The sequence below is a fragment of the Neolamprologus multifasciatus genome, chromosome 3 (assembly GCF_963576455.1).
Source record: "Neolamprologus multifasciatus chromosome 3, fNeoMul1.2, whole genome shotgun sequence".
NCBI lineage: Eukaryota > Metazoa > Chordata > Actinopteri > Cichliformes > Cichlidae > Neolamprologus > Neolamprologus multifasciatus.
The window spans coordinates 29,256,353-29,273,013 of record NC_140441.1 but is presented as its reverse complement, the minus strand read 5'-3'; the positions used below and the strand labels follow the sequence as shown (position 1 = coordinate 29,273,013).

General features: G+C 43.1%; 1 protein-coding gene across 8 annotated transcripts in view; it reads left to right on the top strand.

The window, feature by feature from the left end:
* htr2cl1 (5-hydroxytryptamine (serotonin) receptor 2C, G protein-coupled-like 1) overlaps window positions 1-16,661 on the top strand; it is a 345,669-nt gene that overhangs the window by 107,522 nt on the left and 221,486 nt on the right. For 6 of the 8 annotated variants that reach the window (XM_085153790.1, XM_085153788.1, XM_085153789.1 and 3 more), the window contains one exon: window positions 357-479. The exons of 1 other annotated variant lie outside the window; for it this stretch is intronic. The gene's annotated coding sequence lies outside the window, so the exon portion shown is untranslated. Of the gene's footprint in view, window positions 1-356; window positions 8,600-9,238; window positions 14,756-16,661 lie in introns of those variants that run through there. One more of the 8 variants, XR_014873067.1, reaches the window with a different exon arrangement.

The window sequence follows — 16,661 nt, the reverse complement described above, 5'->3', positions numbered from 1 at the left end:
TGACTGAGAACCTTTACAGACATTAGAGTGGTTTAAGGATCCAGTCCCGAAGTAAGATGTTTTGTATCGAACTATCAATCACACCATACAGACATGTCAACTTGGCCTACAAGACTACCTGTAACGAGCTACGAATCCCTTTTTCAATAATCACAATTGTTTTGCTATATTTATTTGTATATATGAAAAAAAAAATTGTTTCCAGCAAGACGTTGTGACAACTCTTGCCTGAATGCCATCTGGGATTATTGAATGAATGAAAATTGTTTTTAAAAAATCATGCGGAGCCATTAACTCACTCGGCACCAATTAGATTCTAAAATTCTAAATTTATCCACCATTTGTTTCTCTTCCAGACTGAAAAGCACAAGTCAGATGTTAGAAACTTCAGTGTTTCCAAAGCACACATGAAAGCACGCTGAGGCTGTTCACCCATGGGAGACCGTTCCACGCGAAGATCAAAACAGCATTCGGCACGGGTGAGTACATCACGACACACACATATGAACACAAAACGCGACCGGATTCAGTTCAGTTATTCATAAGTATGGAATACAGACTTAGAGTCAGTCTCAATCAGTTGTATTAGTGCGTCAGATTGTGCGCCGACTGGCTGGTCAGTCATTATGCTGTGATCTAAACAGGAAGTATACGAGATTTCACAGCTTTGTGTGTGTGTGTGTGTGTGTGTGTGTGTGTGTTTTTCAGAAATGGCATTATGCCCATATTTTTTGTTATTTTTATAGTGTTTGCTTGTAGATGTGGGCCGTAGCGGTGTGAGAACTCAGTCTTAAACAACCTGACACAATCTGAATTTTGCCACAGGCTATGTATCGTTTGGATGCGTCTCACAGTGGGATCTAGGACCACCGTTTTGCCACATTTGTCAATGGACTGTCAACTTGCATCTTAAGCAACCCAAAATCTCTAGAGTGTAAAGAACTTACACATGCACAAACACATACAGACACACATGGGCAAGTAAACACTACTATTCTCACAATCCAGTATCATACAGTCAAAGCTGTGCAGAGCTCGGAGATGCTGTAGGCGTGTTTAGCGTTGGGTTCAGACAAAGAACATCAACATTCAGTGTTATGTGGCACCATCTGTCCCTGAACAGCAAAACTCCCACGTGAGGGCATCTATACACACTTACAAAGAAACACACACAGACATAGATGGATATACAATAAGTAAATACTCTCACATGTCCCCCTCAGATGTGCTCATATTTTGCTAATTATCTCCCTTATGGATGCCTGATTTCCCCTCGCTTCCTCCGTCTTTTTCACCTCTGTCTCCTCTCGTCTCCCGCTGCATCTGATAGAGTCTATTTAAGGGGACTGCGCACACACACAAACGCACACACACAAATCGCCCTCTCCCTGTTGCTCTCAGGCTGTCTTTCACTTTGGGAAAGTTGCAGCTTTCATCCAACTTTGACGACTTCACATTAATTAGCTCAGTGGTTTGTTCTTCTGCTGGAGTGTGTGCTAGTTAGCAAAGTGGTGTCTGCTGATATTTGATAAGTGGGTGTGCACTACACTTTCTCTGTGACATTTCGGTGTCTGTCATTCGGAAAAAGCACACCCACATTTTGATGCCACGGCATGAGAGACCCTTACTGGCATAATCCCCTAGTTACCAAGGGCCTGGTTTAAGATAAGGAGTAGTAGAATGGCTTTGTAATCAGTGCAAAGTTTCTTTAATGATACAATGAACTAAAGGAATTTAATTACTTACGCTTCCCTGGCCATGAGGAGACCAGTTGCTTGACTTTTGGGAGGCATGTTGCCTCCACTCTTGTCTAATAGTTTTCTAACTGGTCAACAGTCCTGGGTCTTTCTAACATTTTTCTTTCATGAGTCAACAAATGCTGTTGTATTAGATGCAGTTTAGCATTGCCTTCTAGATATGGAAGGCCTTCCCAGAAGTAGATTTCTGGATAGGAGCAGATGTTTGAAAATCTGTGTATAGCTTTCAGGACTGATGCAGCCTTTCCAGATGTGCAAGATGCCAATTTCATAGGCGACCTCCTACTATCAGGTATCTTGGCTTTTTGAACTAAGTGTTAGTAACAAGCCGGGTGATCCCTTTCCACTTTAGTAACTTTTAAAGTGAGCAATAGTTCTCCAAGTTTTTTGAAGGTTGTTGAAAGTTTTTTTGGTTCATTTTCACTCATTTTCAGTCCAGTCCTTGTACTTAACCATCTTGGGAATAATGTTGACTTAGGGATTAACCAGTGGTGTGTCTACATATTACAAAAACTTAGAAAAGAATAATTTTTCAATTGTATCTTTAAACACTTTGTTACTAGCAGCCTGTTGCATAAGCACACGTTCCCATTTCTTTAAATGTTTTTTAAATGGGGGGAAATATTTTTGCACAGACCTGACATAGGGATTGATAAGCGCCAGTTCTTTCAGGTGATCCATCACCAAAGGTCTGATGGAGGGAAAGATTTGATTCAAATCATCATCAATACTGTAGAGAAGGTCAGGAGAGAGGGCAACGGTGAGTGTCCACAGCCATCTGTAAAATACGGTGCAGGCACTGTCATGGTTTGAGGCTCAGGTTCAGTCAGTTGTGTCGGAGATCGTGTTAAAATTAATGGAATTATGAAAACAGTACAGTCAGATTTTGATTCACAATGCAATAACATCCTAAAAAAATGTAATCATTTCATTTTTACGGCATGACAATGATCCCAAGCATACTGTCAGTGTAGTAAAGACATGGGCAGAAAATCACACAGTGAAACACTATCATATAGAGTATTCTCTTTGGCTCTCGGAGGAGGCGGACGCACTTTTTCTCCTCTCCCTTATCATCCCTGCTTATGTCCTTGTCTAGTCTCATGTTTTGTTTTGTTTTTGTATTTTCCCTGGAACACTCTCTCACAGTCTGTTCTCTAAAACCTAAAAGAGGAATTATGGATTGGATCAACTGGTCCCTAAATGCAATTGACACCCCTTTCTCAACGAGAAGTTTGGGCTCGGGTGAGCCTGAGTGCTGAAGATATCTACCTATTCGGAACCATGGTAACAGGGTTCTTGCTGATCAGAGCTGGCTTGGCCCTGACTTATCGAAGAATTAAGAAAGCGGAACCGGCTGTTCAAACCCCCACAAGGCTGCCCGCTGGGATTGGAACGATGGGAGAGGCGTGAGTTTCTCAAAATGGGCTCATTGAGTGCAGCACGGATAAGATCTTGGAGAGGCTACGGCTGCTGTGAATACTCAGAATAAGATCTCTGACTGCAGACTGGATACATCTCGGAAGGGCTAGCCTGGAATAACATCTCTGGGCACAAAATTGGATGACATCTCGGGGAGGCACACTGCCGTGAGTTCTCAGAAATCGGCTCCTTGAGCACAAGAAATGACAACATCACAGAAAGCAAGTATGGCGAAGCTCGCGGGTCTCCAACGGGAGATTGAGAGACCAGTGTTGGACTTTAAAACTGCTTTGAAATTCATATGAGCTGTTCGCACTAAAGTAAAAAATACCATCACTTATGCGGATACCCCTTTGGCGCCAGCTGCAAGGCCAGAGCTGAACAAAACACCCTGATAACGACTGTGTTTAGTCTGTTCCTTCCCATTCCATGCAAGGCCACCTGGGTTGGCTGGAAGACTGTTTACTTAGCCTGGCAGGGCGAAGGACACTGTCTCAGCTGAACTATCGACACGCACACACATACATATACTGATACTGATAAGCACTCACTGACGCATCACCCAACGCCACCTCCAACGCTTACCTCCCCTCTGATGTGGACATCGGGTCAGCTGGAGGCGCAGTCGAAAGATTGCAGCGGTCCCAGATCAGATGTACACACTGGAACTCTTTCCCATGTTGTGTTTATTGTGTTATGGTGTGTTGATACCTGTGCATTCCTGTATTATCCTTTTGTGTTACACATTTCAATGTTTTTTTTCCTTGCTACCTAGCCTGACCTGTCTCCCCAATGTGATGTTTGTGTATTTTATGTACGGTCAGCAAGGTCTGTCATCTCAGTTGTGGGCAAAAGACCTGCAACTGACAAATAAAGGCTATCTCATCTCATCATCTCATCACTATCAGTCATGAATCGGCCTCCCCAGATCTTGAACCTCAACATTATTGAAGCAGTGTGGGATCATCTAAATGCAGCCAACATCCAAAGAAGAGCTTTGAATGTCCTTTAAGAAGCCTGGAGAACTATTCCTACTTAAAGAAATGACAAGAAAGTTGCCTGAGAGAGTTCAGACGGTGTTGAAGGATAAAGGTGGTCAAGCCAAATATTGACTTTCAAGCTCCTTGTATTGTAAAAGCTCTGTTTCTCCCTTAAATAATGTATTAAGATGTATATTTGCACTTTTAAATAAATCAGTACACTTTAATATTAAACCCTGGTCACATTATGTTGTGGCTGCGCAGTCAGCTAATGCTTGTTTTGCTCTTGTTAGCATGAATCCACGACACATATTGCTGTTACATTTCAAGAAATGTTTGTTTTAGGAGTCTTAGGATTTTGATCTTTGGCTCTCTTCCACAGTTTGTCTTTTATCCTGATCACAGAGAGTTGTGTGATTGTAGTGTTTCCTCTCTATTATTGCAGGACCTTTACCTTATAATACAAAGTGCTTTGAGGTGCTTTGAGTGCTTTGTTGTGATTTGGCGCCATATAACTGAAAATGAAAACTGAATTGAATTTCCATGCAAAGAATAACTGGCTTTATGAGTGTAACTTCAATAACTTTCAGTAATATTGCATGTATGTTTGTAGCTTTGAAGGGTTAATGAGACTACATATTACCACCACTTTTCAGTTTTATTAGTTTGCCTTAATTATGCATCAAGTGCAAGTACCACAGATCCATAAAGCCACTGCAGACTAAACAAGCTTTGCATTTCTTGGTAAACTGTGTTGAATTATGCCTGACTCTAATCCTCCTGATTTAAGGACTTATGGTTTTCCTGTAATATTTAAATTTGGGGGGTTAAAAAAAAAGAGGGTCCAATTCCAACCAAAAAGCACTTCCTACCTTAGAAAAAAAAAACCTACCTTCTTCTGACATGTAAAATTGTTTTTTACAGAGACAGAAGTCAGAGATGCATACCCTGACATTTTAGAGTATTTTTAGTTGGTGTTTGAACAAGTCAGAGAGTCTGAGTGTCTGTTTTCCTTCCTCACTACCTCTCATGCTGCAGCTCTCATGTGATGATGAGACACTGTGTCATGTGCCCATCTGTCAGTGATGACTATGCCCTGATATCGGTACAAAATACACATATATACTAAACACATGCATGTTCTCTGTTGAGGAGGAGGAGAAAAAGGCCGTGTCTCTCAAGTTAATTAGTCTCTCTGGCACTCCGCTCCCCTCTTTCTCTTTCTCTTCCTTCACTCCACCATCTCCAAAAGAGCACGAAGGTCAGATTATTTCTCATGATGGATCTCCGCATGTGTTCATGTCCCACTTTCTCCCGTTTTTCTCCGTTACACACAGAAAGACGCACGTGCTTTCACAATGTCTCTGATCCTAAAGCCAGAATCGATTTGTTTTGTTGATGCAGTAGAGCTACTGAGTGTAATGACCTCTTCACTGTAGCTGCAGGGACAACATGTGTGTGTATGTGTGTGGCTGCAGGGATCAGCCATAATGAAGTGTGAAATCCATCTGATAAAAAAAGTGTGCGAGTCGGTGAACTTCCCCAAGGGACTTACACACTGCTTTTACACAGATTACCTCTGGAAGAGTGTGCCTCTGTCTAGTTAATCTACTTTCCCTTCATTTAATGTTAATTTCTTTTTAGTTTGACGTGCAGCTTTTTGATTGTTATAAATTAAACTTGAGTTAATGCCTCTACACACCAAACGTATAAAATTTGTGGAAATGTTTCGTGCGTCAAAAATATTTTTGAATTCGCCTATTCCTAACGCTATGAGGGAGAACTAGGGCCACATTAAGAAAAAAACATATATTATTGTTCATTTTCTTTCAAGCCAAATTCCTTCCATGGCTGCTGTGCTCTGCAAAATGCCTTCACCACAGAACACCAGACGTGGCAGGCCCGCCATCAGAGCTCGGCTCTCTTCACAGATGAGAGCAGGTTCATGCTGAGCACATGTGACAGACATGAAAGAGTCTGGAGAGACCGTGGCGATTGTTAAGCCGCCTGCAACATCATCCAGCACGACGGGTTTGGCAGTGGGTCAGCGACGGTGTGGGGAGGCATGTCCTCCTTTGTGTTGGTGAATACCACACGGTGCTGGGTATGTGAGCAAAGGTCCCACTAATGGATGTCAGGACCGCATGGAGTCTGTGCCCGACGAGTAACCCGCTGGTGCTCGTTTTGCACGTCTCTCAGGATGCGCCTCCTATTCCTCCTCACACACAGCAGCAGATCCTGAGCCTTAGGATGGTGTCTCCTCCACACTCTTGACACTGGATGCTACTTTGCAACCTGAATATGCCACAGGTTATCTTTCCTAAGCGGGCAGATTGACATATCAGAAGTTTAACTGACTTTGTGTGTTTTGATGCTTTTTTACAAAATCCTTTAGTTGTTTTTCTACATTAAAGTAATCACATTCTCGGGCTTCAAACAGCAACATGTAGTGATGAAAAGAACCAATAAAGTGTGAGCGGTGTGTGTTCGAGGAGATATGTGGCACACACTGAAGGAGCAGGTGCAGAGCGGACCGGCGGGTTCAAAAAGGCGAGGAGCTGATTGGCAGGACTTTGCTGAAAGCTGACTGGCTGGCACACGCGGGAATCTGGAGTGCAGAGAGTTTGGAAACCACAGAGAAAAAAGTAGTTGTTATTACTGCTACACTTAATGGAAAAATTTGACAGAGAGTGGGTGGAAGAGCTGGAGTTAATATATTGCAGGACGATGATGTATACCTGTGTGGGGAAAGTCGCTGGGGGAAGGAAGAACGTGCACAGGATAAAGATTGATCTGAATCACAGAGCTGCATCACAACGAATGAATGCAGATGTGCATTAATTTACTCATGACAGTCTCTTCCAGATATATCTGCATGCAACATGGCAGCTTTATATCCTTACTAGCTTCACATATGGTGACTGTCAAAACAATAAGAACAAAAGAATAAACGATACGTCAAGACCAAGTAGGAAGAAAGAGAAAAAACTGAAAAGTAAAAGCCCAGTGAAAAAACAACAACCTTACTCATAAAAGTTAGGATGCTCTTTTGAAGTCAGCTTACACACATGGAGAGTTTGCTTCTGCAGAGGTTTGGTTCCCGAAGGTTCAGTTCTTGGTAGTGAATGACAGGAAACTGTACTTTCCTGTTGTTGCCAGGGAACTGGGAACTTTTATTTTTGCACGAGCAGGACCTTTCAAGCTCTACTAATCCTTCCTGCACCGCGCTGCATCTCTATGTTTGCCTGCTTTGCCCGTATGTTGCCATTTTGACGGCATCACGCTCATCACCAAGAAGCCAATTCACTCGCTTAGTGCAAAACCACTTCACTTCTCACTCACTCAGCTCAATTAAGGCTTAAAGCACTTGGGACAGTCATTTTCTGTAAATTGTACCTACTTTCTTCTAGAACAGCATCTGATGCACTGATTTTTAATGACTGGGTCACAAGACTCTGGCTGAGGGTAGTTCTGACATTGCAATTGCTGCATCTTCCTTTACGTTTGTGGTGGCTTTTTGGCCAACCGAGGTACAAAGTGCATCACAAAGTACTTTGACGCTACCCTTCCATTAATAGTGATTATTAAGCTTTTTTTCCACCCAGAAAGCTGACGCTGCAGTGGGAGTGGGACTGTCTCAAACCCCAACCCTGGTATTTGTAGCAGCTGCCACTGTGTTTAAGTACCAGCTGAGACCATGAGCATGAACAGTCCTATCTGAGGGCTTTTGGGAATAAACTCTGAGTAACCCAAGTTCTTAAATTTATGCCTTGTGCAATCACCACTATCTGTGGTGCTAACGCAGCCAAAAGGACAAGCTAATCTCCTTAATTATCACCGTAAGCTATTCATGATGAGGATGCAGTTACTGTAGGCTACAACAGGTTTATGGCCTTTGGATTACCCCGTACCCACTACACTGGGGAAATGGATCCCCAGGACATCTTTGTCACGGGCTGGGTCTGTGATCCAGCATTTTGGGTTCAGTTTGTATTGTTGACTTATGTTATTGAAGATATGTTAAGTTCTGGTTGTTGCTATTATTTATTAGGATCTGAGTTTCCTTGTATTTTGTCATTCATTGTTTATGTTAAGTTCATTTAGATATTAGCTCCTAGATTGTTTTAGTTTTTGTTCTTTGCTTGTTAGAGCCATTTGTGTCTTCACCTCCTGTGGTTAAGTCTTTCTTGTTGGTTCATGTCAAGCTGTCATGTTTCATGTCTACATGGTTCATGTTGTCAAGTATGTGTCTTGTCTGCATCCCGTCATGTTTCCTGTTTATTTTGAAAGTCTTGTTTCCATGTTCTATGTGCTTAGTTTACACTTCCCCTGCGGTCTCATTATGATTTTTTGTGTCAGCTGTTTCCTCATGTGTTTCCATTTCCCATGATCACCCCTTGTGTGTCTGTGTGTTTCCGTTCAGTCTTCGTCAGATTGTCTGTGCTATTTTCCCCATGTCAAGTCTTAGGCTACGTCCACACGTACCCGGGTATTTTTGAAAACGCAGATTTTTCTATGCGTTTGCGCCTTTCGTCCACACGTAAACGGCGTTTTCGGTCACTGAAAACGGAGATTTTTAAAAACTCCTGCCAGGGTGGATATTTTCAAAAACGCCGTTTTTGCGTTTACGTGTGGACAAGGTAAACGGAGAAAACGCAGCGTCAAAGGTGTGCGCCTTTTTTGACGTCACACTGTGCGCCACGTTATTGTTTCGGTGAAATGAATTTCTACAATACTGTTACTGTTAATTTTATACTCTGCAGTGTTTACATGCTTACATATACACACACAGTTACTGTCCCTCCACACATGCGACTCAGTTCTGCTTCTATGCGCCATCTTTGTTTACTCTTTCCCACCGAGGCTTATTGACTTCTGATTGGCTAACATTTCTACACAGATAGGAATATAGCGCCACCTGCTGCTTTGGCATGTTCCTAGCAGCGTTTTCCTTCGTTTTTGGCTTTTATGTGTGGATGGGATTTTTTTTATAAACGAAAACGGAAAATCTTTGTTTTCAAAAATACCTGTGTACATGTGGACGTAGCCTGAGTTCAAAGATCATAGTTACTGTCATAGTTCATAGTCATGGCAGTCACAATCGTCATAGTTTCCTACTCAGTCTTTTTGGGCTCTAGTTTGTTTTTACTTTCATTTATGTTCCACGTATATCAGCCCGAAGTAAAGGCTCGCCTTTTGTTGGAACTCAGTCTGTCTCTTCGTCTGTGTCTGCTCCTGGGTCCTCCTCACGCACTCTTGTTCTTATCGCTAATGATAGTTCCTCATGGTTTGCTTCATGTTTGGGCTCATAGCCAATAATCTATGTGTTTAATGCATATGTACAGAAGAGAAGATGACAACAAGCATGTGCCTGTATAACTCTCTGTCCAGCGAATGTAACGCAAATACCTTCAGGACTTAACGTCATTTCACATGCGTGTTCATCAGGTTTTGATAGGTTGATTGGGGTTTTTTGTTGTTTTTTTTGCTCTGAGTCAGCATACAGTATTTACATTTTCTTGTGCTATGTTGTCATATTCTTGTGAAAATATGTCATATTCAACAGTCAGGTTTTCCTATTAGCTAATTTTTGAGTCATTTTCCACTTATTATAAGCCTATTAACAGGAAGCGATTGGTCATGCACAACAATGCCTCTAAAAGAGCCAATACATTAATCAGCCATTTCATTAACTTTTCACCTACTTGTTATTACAAATCTCTAATCAACCAATCACATGGCAGCAATTCAAGACAACCTGCTGAGGATTAAATTAGACATCAGGATGAGGAAGAAAGGCGATTTAAGTGGTTTGAATGTGTCGTGGTTGTTGGTGAGGAGTATTTTTAGAAACTGCTGATCTATACTCAGATATCAGCTATCTGCTACACCCCTTGCCCCACAGGCTAAGTCAGCAAAGCGTAACTAATAAAACCACTGGTGAGTGTAAAGAGCCAATGTGTTACTAATATGCATGCTTAAAGCAGCTTCTAAGTGTCTGAATATATGTTCCTTTTCCTCTTGGCTGAATTCCTTGTAAAGAAAGTATAACAGCAATTATTTGCTGCTATACCAGGAAAAAGTATCCAAAATGTATCTGCAGAGGAAGTGCTCTTATTACGAATCATTTCAGTGAGGGAAATGCGGCATTAGTCAGCTCAGCCCTGACAGGGCTGCAGACCAAAAACAGCTGCTGAGTCTGGTTTAGGAAGTGTTCCTCCCTCTAATCAAGTGTTTTTCTTTAAGTGGGCAATCACTTATTAATTAGCGACTCCCAAGCCATAGCGAGCTCTCCTGACAGGCTGCCAAAAGAAAGATAATCAGAGTATATGGGCCTTTCAACTTTGGGGAACACAGTTGACAACCCATCACCGCACCCCCTCTGGGTGCACAAATCCAAATTAGCTCTCGTCACACCCTCTTGAATTTTTATGTCGATAGCAGACGCATGTCCCCAAGACTGCCGGCCAAGATTCTGCAAATGTCTTAGGTGAAAAAAAGTCCATTGTTCATTATCTGAATTCTCCACAGCGGTGTCAAATTGTAGAAATATAAGTGAGTGTCCTGCATTTGGGTGAAATTCCTCACCGGTGGGCAAATACTGAGAACTGCAGATTCATATAAGTCAATGCATTGGAGTTGATGCTGGAAGATCAGGTTAGAAACAGCCTTCAACTCACTTTTGCCTTAATCTTAAAACGTAGTAAACATGAAGTACTGACTGTCTGGGTACCACATAGTCACACGTATACCCACAAACTAATTGCTCTCCTTCAGGCTGTCTATCAAACAGCGCCTGGCTTTTTAATGACATGCTAATAAGGCACTAACGACAGAGGGGAAAAAAGCCTAACAAGCTTTGCAATTAAAATGGCCAAAAAAATTTTCCTCCTCCTCTTCAGTCCTTCTTCTCTTCCGCTCCTCCCCAGGCGGGGGGTTGCCGGGCGTTTTGTCAGCCCTACTTGGTTTAAGTAGTTTTTATAATGGAGGCTGCCACATCAAGAAAGCGTCAGGAAGGATGCGAGTGCACATGAGAGGAGAGAGAGTGTGTTAAGTGTGTCCTTTTTGTTTCGTTTCCAATAATGTTCCCGTATGAGAGAGAAGGGCTGTGTCAGAATGCTGAGTAAAAGTCTCTGGAGGGTTGCCTACACACAAACACACACACACACACGGTGTGGGTGCACAGACACCCACTCGCAGTTTTTGTGCATTTACACACAAAGCTGTGCACTCTGGTCCTCCCACTCGCTCTGCTTTCTTCTTCACCTCAGAGTCTTCGCAATAATGCGAAAGGACAAGGTCTCTGAAAAATTCAAGCGGGAGCGGGAGCGGTAGAGAAGAGGGAGAAAAAGGAAAAGAGATGGTCCCCGTCACGAAGGGGATGAAGGGTCACCCCGCGTCCACGTCGTTAACATAAATTATCGAACGCGTCTCCCCTGTTGACTGTCAAGCTGCTGCCCATCCACCCTCTGCCCCTCATTAAATATGAACGTGAAGCCCTTGCGGTGTGCGTTAGGGAAATGTAAGTGAAAAGTGGCCAAAACATAAACTTTCAGCATATGCTGTATCCTCTGTGATGCTTTCATTGCTTGTTGCGACCAAATTCAGTCAACATGGGAAGCCAATTTTCAGGAGCGTGTGCTTTTTTTTTTCTGGGTGAAGGAAATTGGATGCCGTTCATCTCTGAGTATTGTGTAGTTTGCATTGCTGGCAAGTCCATTATTAGTCTCCTCGGCAACACTAACACCAGACTCATCTGTACTGAATAGCATGAAAAAGTCACAGCACAGTACTTTGGATGCAACGTGGACGCACAAAGTCGGCAAGGCTGCTGATCAAAGAGCTTCAGTCCGATGTTTATTTAATGATTCACATGTGGCGTAAATGAACTGACTCTATCTTATCCAATCTCTTTTTCTCTATTTTTACTTGGTAGGCTTTTCCTTTGAATTAGCAATGTAGGCATCAGAAACTTTTAAACATCCGGATTTCATGTGTAGTCCTTTTATTACTGCATGTGTGTTTATATAAAGGTAAAGGCTTCACTTGTCTACCTTCACACACATATGAATGTTAGGAGTGAGTATATGGGAATTTTGACCATTCTGCCAGAAGCACACTGGACGAGAAGGCCTGGCTCACTGTTTTTGCTCCAATTCATCCCAAATTCAGTCGGGTTGAGGTCAGGACTCAAGTTCTTCCACACCATAATCGCTCATCTAATAATAAAATGGAAGATCAGATCATTAAATAATTTTTACTGCCTGTTAGCCAGCTACTGTGGTTATTTAAGGTACTTGCAACTAGGGATGGGTACCGGTGTCCGGTGCCATGATGGCACCGGTTCTGACATAAACGGTAGTAACCAGACCGAAAAGCAGCGCACATTTCGGTGCTTTTTTTTCCTGAGCTGTGATACACTTTAGATTCTAGCCAATCATTTTACGTTTCCGAGGATAGTAGGCGGGTCCAGGTACGTACGTTCTTTTAGAGTTGAGCTACAGATTAAAAATGCCCAAGGCGAAGCAGTCAAAAGTCTGGCTGTACTTCACAGCAAAATATGCAAACTCAGCAGCCTGCAACAAGTGTTTTAAGGTGATACTGTGATACTGTCAAAGGAGTAACACCTCAAATCTGATGAAACACCTGGCGACGCATAGCAGTTTTTTTTTAGCCGAGAAATGCACCGTATTTGATAGCTTGCTGCGAGACCTCACACCGAGCGCATCTACTGCGGGTGTGGTGCCTGTTATCGGACCCGGAGCCCTGCTAGTGTAGCAGAAATGATGACGGATGATGATGTCAGCAGCAGCCTTCTTCTCTGCGTGAGTAGCTTCATGTTGTTCGTGTGTAATTTACGATGAGTAGGCTAACCATGTTATTAAATTAATGCATGTAAGGTGAACTAGCAAACACCGTCATAGTTACATGTGGCTGTCTTCTTGTTTGATGTCAGATACTCCCTTCACCCTGGCCAAAAAGGCTAAAATGACCAAAGAAAAAAGCGGAAAACAGCTAAACATGAGAGGTTTTTGGACAAAGTTTGTGTTTTTTCCATTGTTTAAGCACTGCTTCCAGCTAAGAGTGATACCACATATGCCCTATAGCTGCAGAAAAGGCTAACATTGTTATCTTTTTACAAATAAACAGCTGAACATGAGAGGTTTTTGGACAAAGTTTGTGTTCTCCATTCTTTAAGCACCGGTTTGAGCACCGTTTAAGCACCAGCACCGTTTCAAAAGTACCGGTTTGGCACCGGTATCGGATAAAACCTAAACGATACCCATCCCTACTTGCAACCATATTTTAGTTATCCAAACCTACCAGACACTTTGTGTAGAAGTAATTCCACCAAAATTGGTTGAGTCACGCGTGGCTAGAAGAAGTGCAGTCAGATAACTTTGACCTCTTCTCTGTGGAATTGTTTTTCACATCGGTCAGCTATGTTTGGATATCTTTCCTTAAATCAACAAAATCCCTTTTGAGAACTGCATTTTGTTTTATCTTGGGTTGTCTTTGTTAATATTGAAATTTGATTCATAATCTAGAACATGCTCCTGTGATAAATATGCAAATATTAAGAAAAAGAGTAAATACTGTCTCACAGCACTCTGTGTGGATCCATCCACTGTGGCAACCCCACGTGTGAGCAGCTGAACGAAGCTTTTAATGTCATGAACTTTGACATTTAACGTGCTAACTGAGGCTCATACAGGCTGAGATGTAGCTCTTGGGTTTTGTGTAGTTTCTCTGAACATTGCTCAGTCTGACCTTCGAGTTCACTCCTGTGAAAACTGTAGCATTGTGTTAATTCACACCTGACTGCTCCACAGCACAAAACTGCCAAAACTTCTGATTTTATCGAGGTGCTCACCCTTCTTGATGATAAATTGGCTGGCTGCTACTTATACTCTTAATTCCCAAAGAAGCAGTAAGGATGTACTTAGTATTTCAAAGGACTGCAGAGAGTCCTGTGAAAACTTTGTTTCTGACATTACTGCCTGTATGTCTGTATAAGGCAACATGTCTTTTCTCCCCATGGATGTGTTGCTGTCTAGCAAACACATGCATGCAGGCAAGAAGAAACAGTGCCTTGTAGAGTCATCGCAGCAAGTTCTGAGCACCACACAGTGCAGTTTTTAGTGGCAGCTGTGTTAACTTTATTATCTGCTAAGTGCTCAGATAGTACAAAATTTGTTTGTTGAGCCTGTCTATAAATCAGGAATACAAGCCTGAAATGCACAGCCACACAAACGCTCAGCTCTTAATCTGCTGTGCAGACAAAGTAGCGAGGGCAGCAGCAGCATAAAAAGGAGCTGTGCATTCATAAAAAAAACTTTAAGTTGTGTTTGTATAAAGTTTCTACAAATCCGTGATCAGGAAAAACTCTTGGCAGTGAATTATTTCTTATGATGTCACCTTTATACAGTTTGCAGCAACCTTTAAAATATAATCTTTCCTTTGGTAATAGATAGATAGATTTGGACTAGATTTGGAGAGTTGGGCTGTCTTTTAATTCTTCATGGCACAGGTTCCTCAGAGATTCTGGTCAAACATTTGGCTGCAGTGTTACACATCAGTAGTAATACACCTGCACTTTTTTTGCCCCCCCCCCCCCCCCCCCCCCCCCCCCCCCCCCACCCCCCTCACCCCCCACCCCACACCTCCCACACCGTTTGGTCGGATTCGTGCGTGTGCGCATGCGCGTTCAGATGTGCTCGGCGCATGCGCGTTCAGGTGTGAAAACACACCCTCTGGGCGGTATCGACTCCTCCTAGTGGGATGGGTTAGGTTATATAGGTATAAAAGTGATCCTTTCACATTCTAAGACCATCACCGCCACGGCCTAAGGAGCACAGACACATCGCGCTAAGGACCCCAACGACTCACCGACCTAAGGAGCACAGAATACCATCTGTATCAACCATGACACCCAGCCAGGACATCGCCCATGCCACAGCCGCTCTAGGTATGTCTACAGGAGTATGCAGCCGGGGTCCTCAACGTAAAAAGCAACGCTGTGAAAATGCCGTAGATGGGACTGTATTTAAGTTAGAATATCGCGGCGCTGAAGGGTATGTGTATACCATTAAATATACCGAAGGGACAGTTGTGCTTAGTGTAGATTGTGGCGAGGGATTGTTTTGGGGGGAACCCCAAAGCATCTCTACCAAAAACTGGAAGCTCTTCCGGACCGTAGTGTGTGCGGACCTGGACAATGTGGGCTTCCCAGAGGTGCTGTATGTTTCCCAGTGGAACAGTGCATCAGGCCCTGAGCTTTACAGGGTTGAGGCTGATCGTTTCAATCGCAAACCTGAAGACTTTATTTTTCTCAGTGCATGTGATGACAGGGATAGTCTTATTGCTTCCAGAGGGCTTGAAAACTGGAGGTTAAATCCTTACCCTCTAAACCTTGAAGAGCGCACAAGATGGTTTAAGGACTTGTTTTTTATACAGTGGTGCGACTGGAGAGGTTTGTCGCGTCTGTTTAGCCAGATTGACGACGCGATCAAGAGGGACAGACTCAACACTGCGTACGAGAGTATTAGAAAACGCCTTGTTTTTGACGATCTGGCGAGTTGTCCGAAGACTGGTTTGCCTGCTACCCTGTGCAAACCTAAAATCATAAGACCTTCCGACAACTAAACAATAAACTGGTAGGTTTAATGTGAGGGGTGTGTGTGGGGTTGCGTGTGTATCTATGTGACAAATTAAGAGCTTGTGGTTTTCATTTTACAGAGAATGACTCGCCGTCGTGGGACCTGTCAGAGTCACCATCAATAGGGCTGCTAATCCCGACCCCCCAGACTCCACCACCCTCACCATCATGCTCGCAGGACCCCCTCATATCAGACCTGTGGGAGGAAACTGTAATCGACATCAAACTCGCAACTCTCCACCTGTTGATGTTGGCGCTGAATGAGTTTCTACAAGAGACATGTTACGGATGCCAAACAGGCCACCCCAGTCAGGTGCAACACAGCTGCTTGCAGGAATTGTCTGAGTATTTCTTCGACACCTACTATGACGATGTGATGATAAGGCTCAAGACTGACCGATTCATCCCAGCCATCCAGCTGTTTGTACGCTCAAACACCACAGATGGGACTGGAACACAAATCCGCAGAGTTGCAGAACACCTCATGTGTGAACTGAGATCAGAGCGAAATATAGTATGCGCCATTAATGACAACATTGTGGACCTGCTAGAAGCAAGTACTTGCGCCCGACGTGTTAAACCAGCCATGCTCCGCATGATTGGAAACTACTGGGGTGGGAGACACCTGGTTTAATGTGTGCTGTTCAAGTATCCATTGTCTGTGATTGTGTCTGTGTGAAAATTAAATAAAAAGACGTGTTAACACCAACTTCTTAGTCATTTGTGGTTTGCACAGTCATGGAAAGCACATTGCATAAAATATATCATGATCCAGCCCATCCTGCGGGGTTGGCCAGTTTAAATAAGCTACGTATAGCGGCAGGGGAGGCATCAGGTGTAACA